The sequence below is a fragment of the Cynoglossus semilaevis genome, chromosome 19 (genome assembly GCF_000523025.1).
Source record: "Cynoglossus semilaevis isolate Cse_v1.0 chromosome 19, Cse_v1.0, whole genome shotgun sequence".
Taxonomy (NCBI): Eukaryota; Metazoa; Chordata; class Actinopteri; order Pleuronectiformes; family Cynoglossidae; genus Cynoglossus; species Cynoglossus semilaevis.
In genome coordinates this window covers 1693088-1703227 of record NC_024325.1, presented here as the reverse complement: position 1 = coordinate 1703227, position 10140 = coordinate 1693088, and the positions used below count along the sequence as shown (strand labels likewise).

Below are 10140 nucleotides of genomic sequence, written 5' to 3'. Positions count from 1 at the left end.
AAAGAGTGTTATACATAACTTTTAAGTGGGTGTTTGTTTTTTTTGTTTTTTGTTTTTTTAAGAAAAAGACAATGCTTGCTGATGAATTCCTCTTTATACTCAGTGCGTTGGGCTCAGCATTAGCATTAGCAGCAGCATTAGCAGCGGGGTTAGTGAGTGAGTGGCTCTTGTTCCTTTAAGGGTGGTGTCAGCGGCAGCAGAGGAGGAGCAGTGTGGCTGTCTCTCCGCTCACTTCTCCACAGCCAGGAGTCTCCGAGAATAAACAATTCACACAGACAGACTACACGCTGCTACGCACCTCAGACGCAGCTCCAAACGACGACTTATCTAGTGTTTTGTTTTCGGCTCAAATTTCCCCAATTCTGATTTCGACTTCATGTTTTATCAGTGAATGCTACCTCGCCGTTTCTATTTCCTGCCTGAATTGTCAATACTGGCTGCCAGCGTTTTCATTGGATTTTCCTGCTCCTGTCGAATAATAACGATGCGTCTCCTCGGTTGACTGTGGGTGGACAAGGCAGGTAGATGCTCCATACACACACACACACACACACACACGCACGCACCGTATAATATACTGTATTATTATTTCCAGTATTCGTGATGGGGACATTAACGATTCTAACGCGGGGCGCGGTGTCGATGCTTTTTGCAGATATTTACATGTTTTTGTCGCGTATGTGGGAAACAGAAGCGAGAGCGACTCTCTCCGTTTGCGTGTCTGTGTGAAAGGCGCATATGGAGGTAGCGCTGAAAACGCAGCATAAAGGAGACGGAGGAATAAAATGTATGTGTGGTTCGCTTTATCACTCACTTCAGAAACAACAGCGTGACTCCGTGTGTCCTCTGTCCACATCATGACCAATGAATTAGACCTACTGTACGTGCGCTTCTTTAATTTGCCACTAGGTCATTTTTTTTCTTCCGAATAATACTTTAAGTGTATTTGTATGTCACACCAGCGAAACTATGAATGAACACAGTCCCTCCCTTTCTGTGCTTGCACTTATTGTATAGATCTGCTCATTTCATTACAACAGGAGTTGTAATGAAATGTAAGTACAGTCTATGTAGGCCACTGCTTCATTTATCAGCGAGTTAAGTGTTAGCACCGATTGGAGACAATTTGTAGTTGCACTAGTCTATAAATCACTTTGACAAGCCTTGCACCTATACATCAGAAGGGCTTTGACTAAACTCCAGGGCCTTGGGAAGGACCTGAGTACAGCTCTACTGAGCCTGAGTCATCAAAAGGCTCACAGAGGTGTTAAAATATAGCTCTGTCCTGGATGCATTAGGGTACTTAATGAGAAATCTCCAGTCCTGCCAAGATGTACTTCACTGCAAGCTTTCCTTTTTTTTTTTTTTTTTGGTTGAAATTGTTTCGAAATGTGACTAATGTATAAAGGAGTCTCACATTTGCCTGTGCATAAATTTGCACTTGCCCGGTAGTGTCATTTTCTTGTTTTTATATTGCATAACCACTCAAGTGAGAGTGGCACTAAGCCCTGAGTAGGCGCTGTAAATACAGTTTTAAGGGAGCCCTGGTAAAATATTACGGAGCAATGTTGCTACAACAGGTCTATAACACCATCAGTATCGAGGTAACATTTGGCCTTTTAATACACTCCAAAGAACGATAGTATGGATTGAATGGCCGAGTTAATGATCCCCATTAATGATCATTTTGTTTTGCCTCGTTACGTTAAAAAATGTAATTGCCCAAAGACACACGCCTGTCCTTCCCATCTTCAGTCCAGTGAGTGGACCTGAATTCGGCCAGTTGTAGTCGGTGAGCTGCATGTCCTCACATCACTGTGTCATCATTACAGACGTATTTGGATAGAAGTGTTTTTCAGCCACACAGGCTTTCTCAATGGGCCTGTGTGTAGGTGTTCTATTTCCGGAAATGTCTCACTGCTTGGTTGGACTTTGGATCAGCAGAGAGGCAAAAGGTCAGGGACTTATGTTGCTGCAAGTTACAGAGGCGAGGGCAGAGTACATCTTCAGTTCATGTTCTAAAAGGGCAGGTTACATTGAGGCCTACAGTAGCTAGGATAACGCAAGCAGAACTTTTTTCCTCTTCTCAATACTGTCTATGTCTGGGCGACCAGCACTAAAGCTGGTGAATTGTTTGACGTAAAATGATATAAGATGTTTGCTGTATTTGTGCTCAGTGCCACAGATGACTTGAAAAACTTCGCAATTGCAGCTCATGTTAAAAGTTGCACCTCAGAGCACATTTGTTTAAGTGATGTGAGCGGCCGTGCTGTAAATCAAAGAATTATTGGATGCAGCTTGATTTGACCGAGCCATCTGCTATTGTCCAGGGTGCTGCTTGAGTGATGTGCAGTAGTCTGCAACAGAACCAGAGGACATTCAAATGGCCAAATGCAAATGAGGCTGCCGAGCAGTCACAAGACTGGACTCTGCACTCTTTGCTCTTTATTCACCGGCTGCTGCCCTTCACCACAGCAAATATTATCTGCTATCAAAACACATGAAAGTGGCATGATGCTCTAGTCCACGACTTAGCTTTCGCCTTCCAATAATTTGATGTAACGTCTATTTTACACAGGACGATGCCACCGACCCAGGAGCACATGGCCAGGCACTTGTCTTTGCTAACGGCCTCTTTAACTGCCAGCACTATGCCAACTCCAAGCCCTCTGTTTGTAAATCTGTCAGTCACAATAGGAAGACATACACACATGGGCAGGCAAAAACTGAGGGCAGCATCCCGCTTTTTGATTTCTGAGATACTCAGTGAGTAAACAAACTAATGTGCAATCTAGCAGAACAAGTGACATGCATTTACTGCAGAGGTTTTGATTTATTATAGACCTGGGAGCTGCCCAGCACTTCTGTTGTTGGCCACTGAACATTGTTCAAGGGCACTTTGACAGTGGATGTAGAAGAAGAGAAGTGCATTTCTCATCCACTTACTGGCTCGCACTTTGTCAGCCTACTGAAGAATCAAACCAGAGACCTATTGACCACAGGCTCATTCCTCTAATTGTTTGGGCTCGGTAATATCAGTGCGGAGCATACATTAACCCAAATCATTTGATTGTTCTCTTTACTGTTTGTTTATTCAGTAGACACATATACTATTAACAATAGTCAGTGCTACTGGAGTGAGATTTATACCCCAACAATTGTGCTGTAAATTTCATAGTCGGGGGCTACGACATATATCAGTAATGGTGACAAGACATAAGCAGAGAACAAGATGTTGAATTTAGTATCCTGCTATTAAGAGATTGTTAACGCTGCTAAGTACCTTGACTCTGTGCCTCCCCCACAATTCTTACCTGTTGTAGGATTTCACATACACACAGGGATCACAGACAAGCGTGTCGTTATACATCACCGGCTTGGATTGTACAAAGAGAATTCTTAGGCTCATTGATTTCAGCGTACAGACAAAGCTGGTTGTTGACTGAACACCACTGAAAACAGCAACCGTGGATTTGGAGACTTTCCTTTTAAGAAAATGTTGATCTGTTCTCAAAATAGGGGCCACACTATTTATTTACGTTATATAATCTAATATTTTGTTAAATAATTAATTAACTGTTTGGTAAAAAAAAAGCAACTTCTTTAAATGTTAGAAATAAAAAAACCTTAAAAGGAGCAGAAATAAGGGTGCTTTTTACGTATAAGCTACCAATGTTTATGTTAATTTACCCGGGGAACAAAGAACTAAGCGATTTTACTTAAAAATATTTAAACCCTATAGCATGGGATCTTTTTAGTGCCTGATTGTTAATCACTGAACAGATTGTTGCAGTATTAGTCGGAGTTATCCTCCCATGTATAGGCAGCGTCTCTTCCTACTCTCTGCTAGGGTTTAGTGGGGGCTCTCAGTTACAGCAGCACTATCTCATTCCTGTTGGTGCTACTGTCATGAGCAGAAGGCAGCCAAAGTCAATGGGACTCATTTTGATGACAAGGCAGGAACTGCTAAATGCGCCTTTACAGCCATTTTTCCTGTGTGCGGCCCAGAATGAAGAAATGTGAGGGAGGAAGATGGACGCCTGCACTGCCGCAACCTTAACAGCTACACTGGCCGGAGCTCATCTGTTGAATGACTCCTCTTAGCCCCCCCCCCCCCCCCCCCCCCCCCCCCCCCCCCCCCCCCCCCCCCCTTTCACCCTCACCTCCAGATCTCCGCCCCTTCTGCCTTTGCGCTTCACCTTGGCCTCGGCACAATGACAGGCCCCTCAATTATCTCCTCCGATTGATTGCCACTGATTGCAATTACTGTGAATTATTTAAACTTCACTGAAAGCTGCTGGTGAAATGGGGAAGAGGCTGAGAGAGAAAGATAGCACGTTACCTAAGTGAAGCATCAGCCTGTTTGGAAAACAACAGATGTGGAAGCCTAATTGTGACGATCAATGAAGCAGAGCAGGGTAACAGCATCAGAGCTACTTTGCACTGTGGTAATGGAACTACCAGCTCAACACCAAATCTCAACTGTCCCTCTTCTCTGATTCAATAAGGGACTACTGAGGAGATGTAGCGTGGAGCATCACCTCCTGGGTAATGTGAGAGAAGCTAACTCTTATCCTTGCCAGGTTTGTGTGGTCACAGCAGAGGAGTGGAGTCTTAGTCACTCCTCTCTCCATGTTCCTTCTTTTTCTTTCTTCTCTCCCTTACTCTCCATATCCAGCTCCTGTAGCACAGCTCCTGCCCCGGGCTGTGGAGGTGCAGTAGGATGGTTTCTCTACCATCGTGGTGTGTGTACTGCCAGGATGCTGCAGTCAGACAAGGGGAAGCTCTGCTTTAGCCACAAGCAGACCGATGTCAGAAGCGTGACAGAGTGGGCGGGCAGTGCGGGGAATGAGGACAGACGTTCATAGATAGGAGGCATACTCAGCCTGTGTGCACATGCAAGAGAGAATGTTGGCCTTGTTTTCTTTTAGCAGCGATACAAAGGATAAAGAGCCCAGTTACCTCTCACTGCGTGTTTGCCGCTTTGTTTGCAGTGTGTTGCTGCAGTAGTCAGAGTTTGCTAGTAATTAAGTCTGATAATACAGTTGTTGATCCCAAAGATCACAGTAAACAAGAATTTGCCTGAGCTTGCTCCACACCTCGGACAAACACACCAGTGTCAGTCAGACCTCAGACGGGGATGCTGCACCTTGCGTACCAACTACTATTTGCATTGACTTTAAATGTTTCACTGCAATTGTATGTCCCTGGCGTGGTCTAAGAAGCCCTTCGGTTGAAGGGTAGAACAGTGGGTCACAGTGTCCAGAGACTAAGGTCGACTGTTATTCAGCTGTGTCTTATTTTAACCAGGTTTTGTGGCAGGAGTGCAGGGGAGAAGCTGGGGCTAAGTGAAAATGCCACTCATTCCTGAAGAGTCCCTGGCCTCGTCAAGGTTAGTGGCTTGTCTTTGTAAGTTGAGGGATTGATGCATGAGCCTGTCTGGCGCTGAATTCAAAGTCCAAGGCTGTCACAGGCAGCAGCCCTCACCCCTCCCTCGCTCCAGTCTCCCTTCCTCTCTGCAGGCTATCACAGGGCCCGTCCTTCCTAACTTCTTAGCAGTCTGTCCTTTTAGGAACCTTGGGCAGCCCATGCAAGGACACAGCGTCTGGTGCAGTAAGCCTGTGCATAGGGGAAGGCTTTACGTAACGCTCTGCTTTAAACATGGGTGTATGACTTCCCTGACATGGAGCAGTGCGGTGCAGAGCTGCACGGCTCACAGCACATATCCCCACGGCCCACCTCCCCCTGGACAAGGAGGGGGCAGAGAAATCCCTGCAACGTAATTATATCTTTCTCTTTTAAAAGCTTTCGTTTGAAATTAAATTTTTCCAGGCAATTAACTAAAGAGGAGTTTTCAGAATTTATGAATGAATGATGGATATATTGCACAGGACGACAGGGCACAGGGGAGGGAGAGAGCACAGATAGGTAGCGGGGGGGGGGGGTCTATAGGCAGTATATGCCTCCAGGTTGTGTTCCTGAAATTTATTTATACAGCAAAAAAAGGGAGAAGTTTGTGGGAATTCATGCTTCATTAAACTTCGTACCCGTGAGCTGATCCTGAATGCTAGCAGCGCAACAATACGTCTCATTGCAGTGCAGACTATTTTGCTGTCAATGTTGGTAATTTTCTGTGCAACCCCAGGAACACTCGCATTCTTTCACATCACTTGACTCAAGAAGTGTGGAAAATGCTGCTGTCGGGATTTCCCTGTTTTCTCATTCATTGAGACTTGTGTCTTATGGATCTTGTGGAAAACTTACTCAATGGTGTTATGCTGCACACCCCCAAAATCTTTTTTGGCTTGAACTGTAATTGTGTAACTTTTTGGCTTCCAATTGATGAGCTGAATTGTTGCTGGGCAACAAGGGACCTGTGCAGGCAGCTGTGAAGAGAGGAAGCCACGTTAGTTCAGATAGGTCTGCTGCACATTATGTGAATTTCCGACAGAGAGAAAATGTGAATAGGGACACCTTGTTTATATACACATTATTCCAGAGAAGACGATTTGTCATTCGTCCAAAATCAATTAGAGGTTCATCTAAGATTCATAAAGACCGATCGTGTAATGACTCTGACATTTTGAATTTAACTCCTTTTTCAAATGTGTCAATGGATGTATAAAGAGCTGATGACATATTGAATAAATACATCTTAGCTTAATGTGGGTAAATAAGTGGCACGCCTCTGAATCAGAGAAAGGAATGTACTCTCATGCAGCAGTGCAACAACCAAGGACATTTGGCAAAATCCCAGTCCCCAGCTCTCCCTGAAAGTGGTCTCTTGGATTTCTGCATTATGCTGTCCTTTTGTGAACCTCCGGCGCACTTGTAAATCCATTAGCAAGGTGGCATTATTCAGTACATCCTCACAAGAGCAGGCTAAACAGACTTAAAGACTGTGGTTCAGAATTGCAGCGTTCTCCTAACGGTGTTAGAAGACTCACAGAAGCAGAGAGGCCATTTTAGAGAAGATGGAGAGCACAGGGCTGATGACTTGAGGCATTCTCATGACCCATTACTTGGGAAAAATATACTAGTGACCAGAAGATTGCTGGCTCATACTCTGCTCACCTGCTGCTCAGGAGGATAGGCAATTAACCTGGATTTCTCCAGTAAATATCCAGCCATGGAATTTGGAGGAGATGTGCAAGGGTGATGATTGTGTAATAACTCTGAATATAAGTGTCCATTAAGCAGTGAGGGCAGTGCAGCTCATAGACTGTAGTGTTTTGAAATCATCAGTAAGTCATGTCTGCAGAGCGTGTAGTCACGCTCCTACTCGTCTGTCTTTGCGCACACAGTCATGCACAGACCTCTGTCTTTTCCTTTGGCGTTAAGACAAGTTTGTGACCTTGACCTGATTGCTGAGAAGGCTTTTTAAGTAACTCTCCAGAAGGAAGTCCTATCATGTGACACCCTTCACCCTGCCTTACCCACAATCCTCACCCCCAACATTGCATGTCTCCCAGGATGAGGGCGGAGACACTCACCACAGGCCTGCATGCAGCTGCAGGGGCCGTCACTCAATGAGCATTCACTCTAAGGTCAGCAAAGGTTGAGGTCATGACAGAGTGACCAACTCAGCTCCGGGTGATCTTTGCCCTTATCTGAATTTGGAAATCGCTGGCCACAAGTTTCCACCATGTTTGTTCATGATGTCGTATTGTGCAGGTTTAGTCATCTGCTCACTTCTCGGCCACTGATACCGGCACATGTCGAGAAGAGGTCACATCGTGTTCACAGTGATTCATATTAGGAGTGGGTTGGCTGCTAGGATTCATGTTATTGCAGTTGCTCCTACTCACTCCCCACAGCTGCCCCGCTGTTTAAACCATGCTGGCTCACTGTCTCCCTTCAGAGTAAGCTCCTGAGTATTTTTATGCAAGAACGTTAACATTTCTGCCCCCTGGATATGTTTACCATATGGCTGGGTAAGGATCCCAGCTCAGTTTGTTAAGACTGCCTTAGTACATGCTAGTCACACACCAGTCCTTCTACATGCAAGCCAATCTGGTTTTACTATTGTAGAATATTTAGCACATTTTTCTTTTAGAAACATCGTTTTGTCACCCTTGTCAGAAATCCTATTCTATTAAATGGTGATAATGATCATTTACATTTTTGTTGTCATAGTGCTAATCCAGAGGCTTTTTTAAATCAATTTCTTCTCAAATCTTGAACAAATTTTGAATTATTGTACGATTTAGTCTCAGACCTGCTAAATGAACTGAACTGATTTATAAAAGGGCTTTTTTTCTGTGTAAACACTTTCATACTGGATATTCTAAACGTGAGTAACCTAATCTGATGCCTTGTGTGGCTGTTTTGCAAACAGACATGAACACACTACTGTATCTGTTTCTGTCTGTGAGAATGCCTTGTAGTGGTGCATATAGAATCAGGCAACTATAAGAAGCAGCCGCAACTGAATTACCCTCTTGTTTTTTTGTAAATTTAATCTCTTTGTTTGTGTTCTCCATATGGAGCCAAGTGTCGTGAATTCTCTCATGCACTGCTTCTCATTTCACTAAGGCGTATATATATTTATATATATATATATAAATATATATATTCCTCTGGTTTAATAAAATGAATGCATTTTGTGCTGGAGGGAGTGAGCCTCGAGGGACTGTTGCATTAGTTGCTACAAGCCACTATTTGTCAGGATTTATAACCAAAGGCTTAAAGAGGAGAAGAACAACCTTGACCATATGTTTCCTTGTATCAGATCCACACAACATGCAATGTGTGCTATTGTAATTCCCTGTAGCTTCCCCGGCTTTGACTTTTTTTACCTTATCAAAAATAGTTTTTTTTTCTCACTACACGGACGTGACAAATATAGTAATTAATGATACAAAATGTACCTTGCTGATGTTTCTGTCATCAATGTTGGAAGTCACAGCCGGTTTGTGCTGACTTCACACCTGAATTCACCTGTAGCCACACATAGCATAGCCAACGGCAGCGGCACCTGTAGCTTCATTTGGATACTGACTTCACCTAAGGTGCTCTTTAGTTGTGCAAAGCCTTTTGTTTCAAGTCCGTTGACCTGAAATAAAAGTGAACTCAGCATTGTTTGGATACTTATAGGGGAACTGAAGCTGCAGCAAAGCTTGTATAACATGTATGTTTCTCCGCACATGCCCACGGGCATGTCACACCTCAGGGTAGTACTAAGGAGCTGTGTGCTTTGTGCTTGTGTAACTGTTTGCGCTTGGATTGCAGCTGGTTCTGGCACAAGAACCAGACGGATGTGGTTTATCCATGGAGCATTTCTCTCTAAGCCACCTTTCCTTCCATTCAGTGGTGACCTTGGTGCTTACGAGGAAGCAGGGCTTGACCTACATCTACCCCTAACTAGAGCGAGAACCACCACCATCCCCTGCTGAATTGAGACGTTATTCTCTTTTGTACTTTTTTTTTCCCTCCAGCAGCCACTTTCTCTCTGTGTTTGTATTTGCTGAACTTTAAATGTAAGTTACAGTGCACTCTACTATTTTTGCAGATGTGTGGCAGCAGAGAAATGTGGAGCACCAGGCTTCATGCCTCGTCTCTGAGGCACCACTGTGCCTGTGCAAGTTCACCATTACAACAAATTAGCTTAGTTGGCAGTGTGAAGGTGAGAGTTTAGCACCAGGTAAAGTCTCATCTGTAAAGTGTCAACCTCTGGCCAAGGAAATTAAATAATCAGTACATGCAAACATATGTAGTCTTAACACATGGTTGGTGTTGTGTTTCTGTAACATTAGAGACATGGCTGATGATACAAGCTTTTGTTCAGACAGCCTTGAGAGGCGTATAAATATTATACTAAATATTAAAATATTCTCTATAACAAACACATTTGATGGTGCAATGATGTTGTGTGTTGGAAAAAATTTAACATCAGCACATGACTTTGGCTTCCACAGGTAAGACCTTAGCTATGACTTCAGCGATGGTTGATGGTGAAAGAATGGTGACGGTCTCTTCAAACATAAGTAACATGACTGACATTTTTCTTGTTTGGCCAAACTGTTACATTACTGCCACCATTATGTCTTCACACTGTTTTGCTTCTCTAGCAGGAACATTTACAAAGATGTAGCCGTCTCAGATTTTCACTTTATTTGACCTAATTCATTGATATCTCTG

At 43.8% G+C, this 10140-nt stretch overlaps 1 protein-coding gene across 5 annotated transcripts in view; it reads left to right on the top strand.

The window, feature by feature from the left end:
* Nucleotides 1–10140, top strand: part of nrip1b (nuclear receptor interacting protein 1b) — a 48070-nt gene that overhangs the window by 15575 nt on the left and 22355 nt on the right. For 2 of the 5 annotated variants that reach the window (XM_025065842.1, XM_025065841.1), the window contains exons 1-2: nucleotides 97–521; nucleotides 5311–5392. The exons of 1 other annotated variant lie outside the window; for it this stretch is intronic. The gene's annotated coding sequence lies outside the window, so the exon portion shown is untranslated. Of the gene's footprint in view, nucleotides 1–96; nucleotides 522–5310; nucleotides 5393–10140 lie in introns of those variants that run through there. 2 more of the 5 variants (XM_008332234.3, XM_008332231.3) reach the window with 1 other exon arrangement.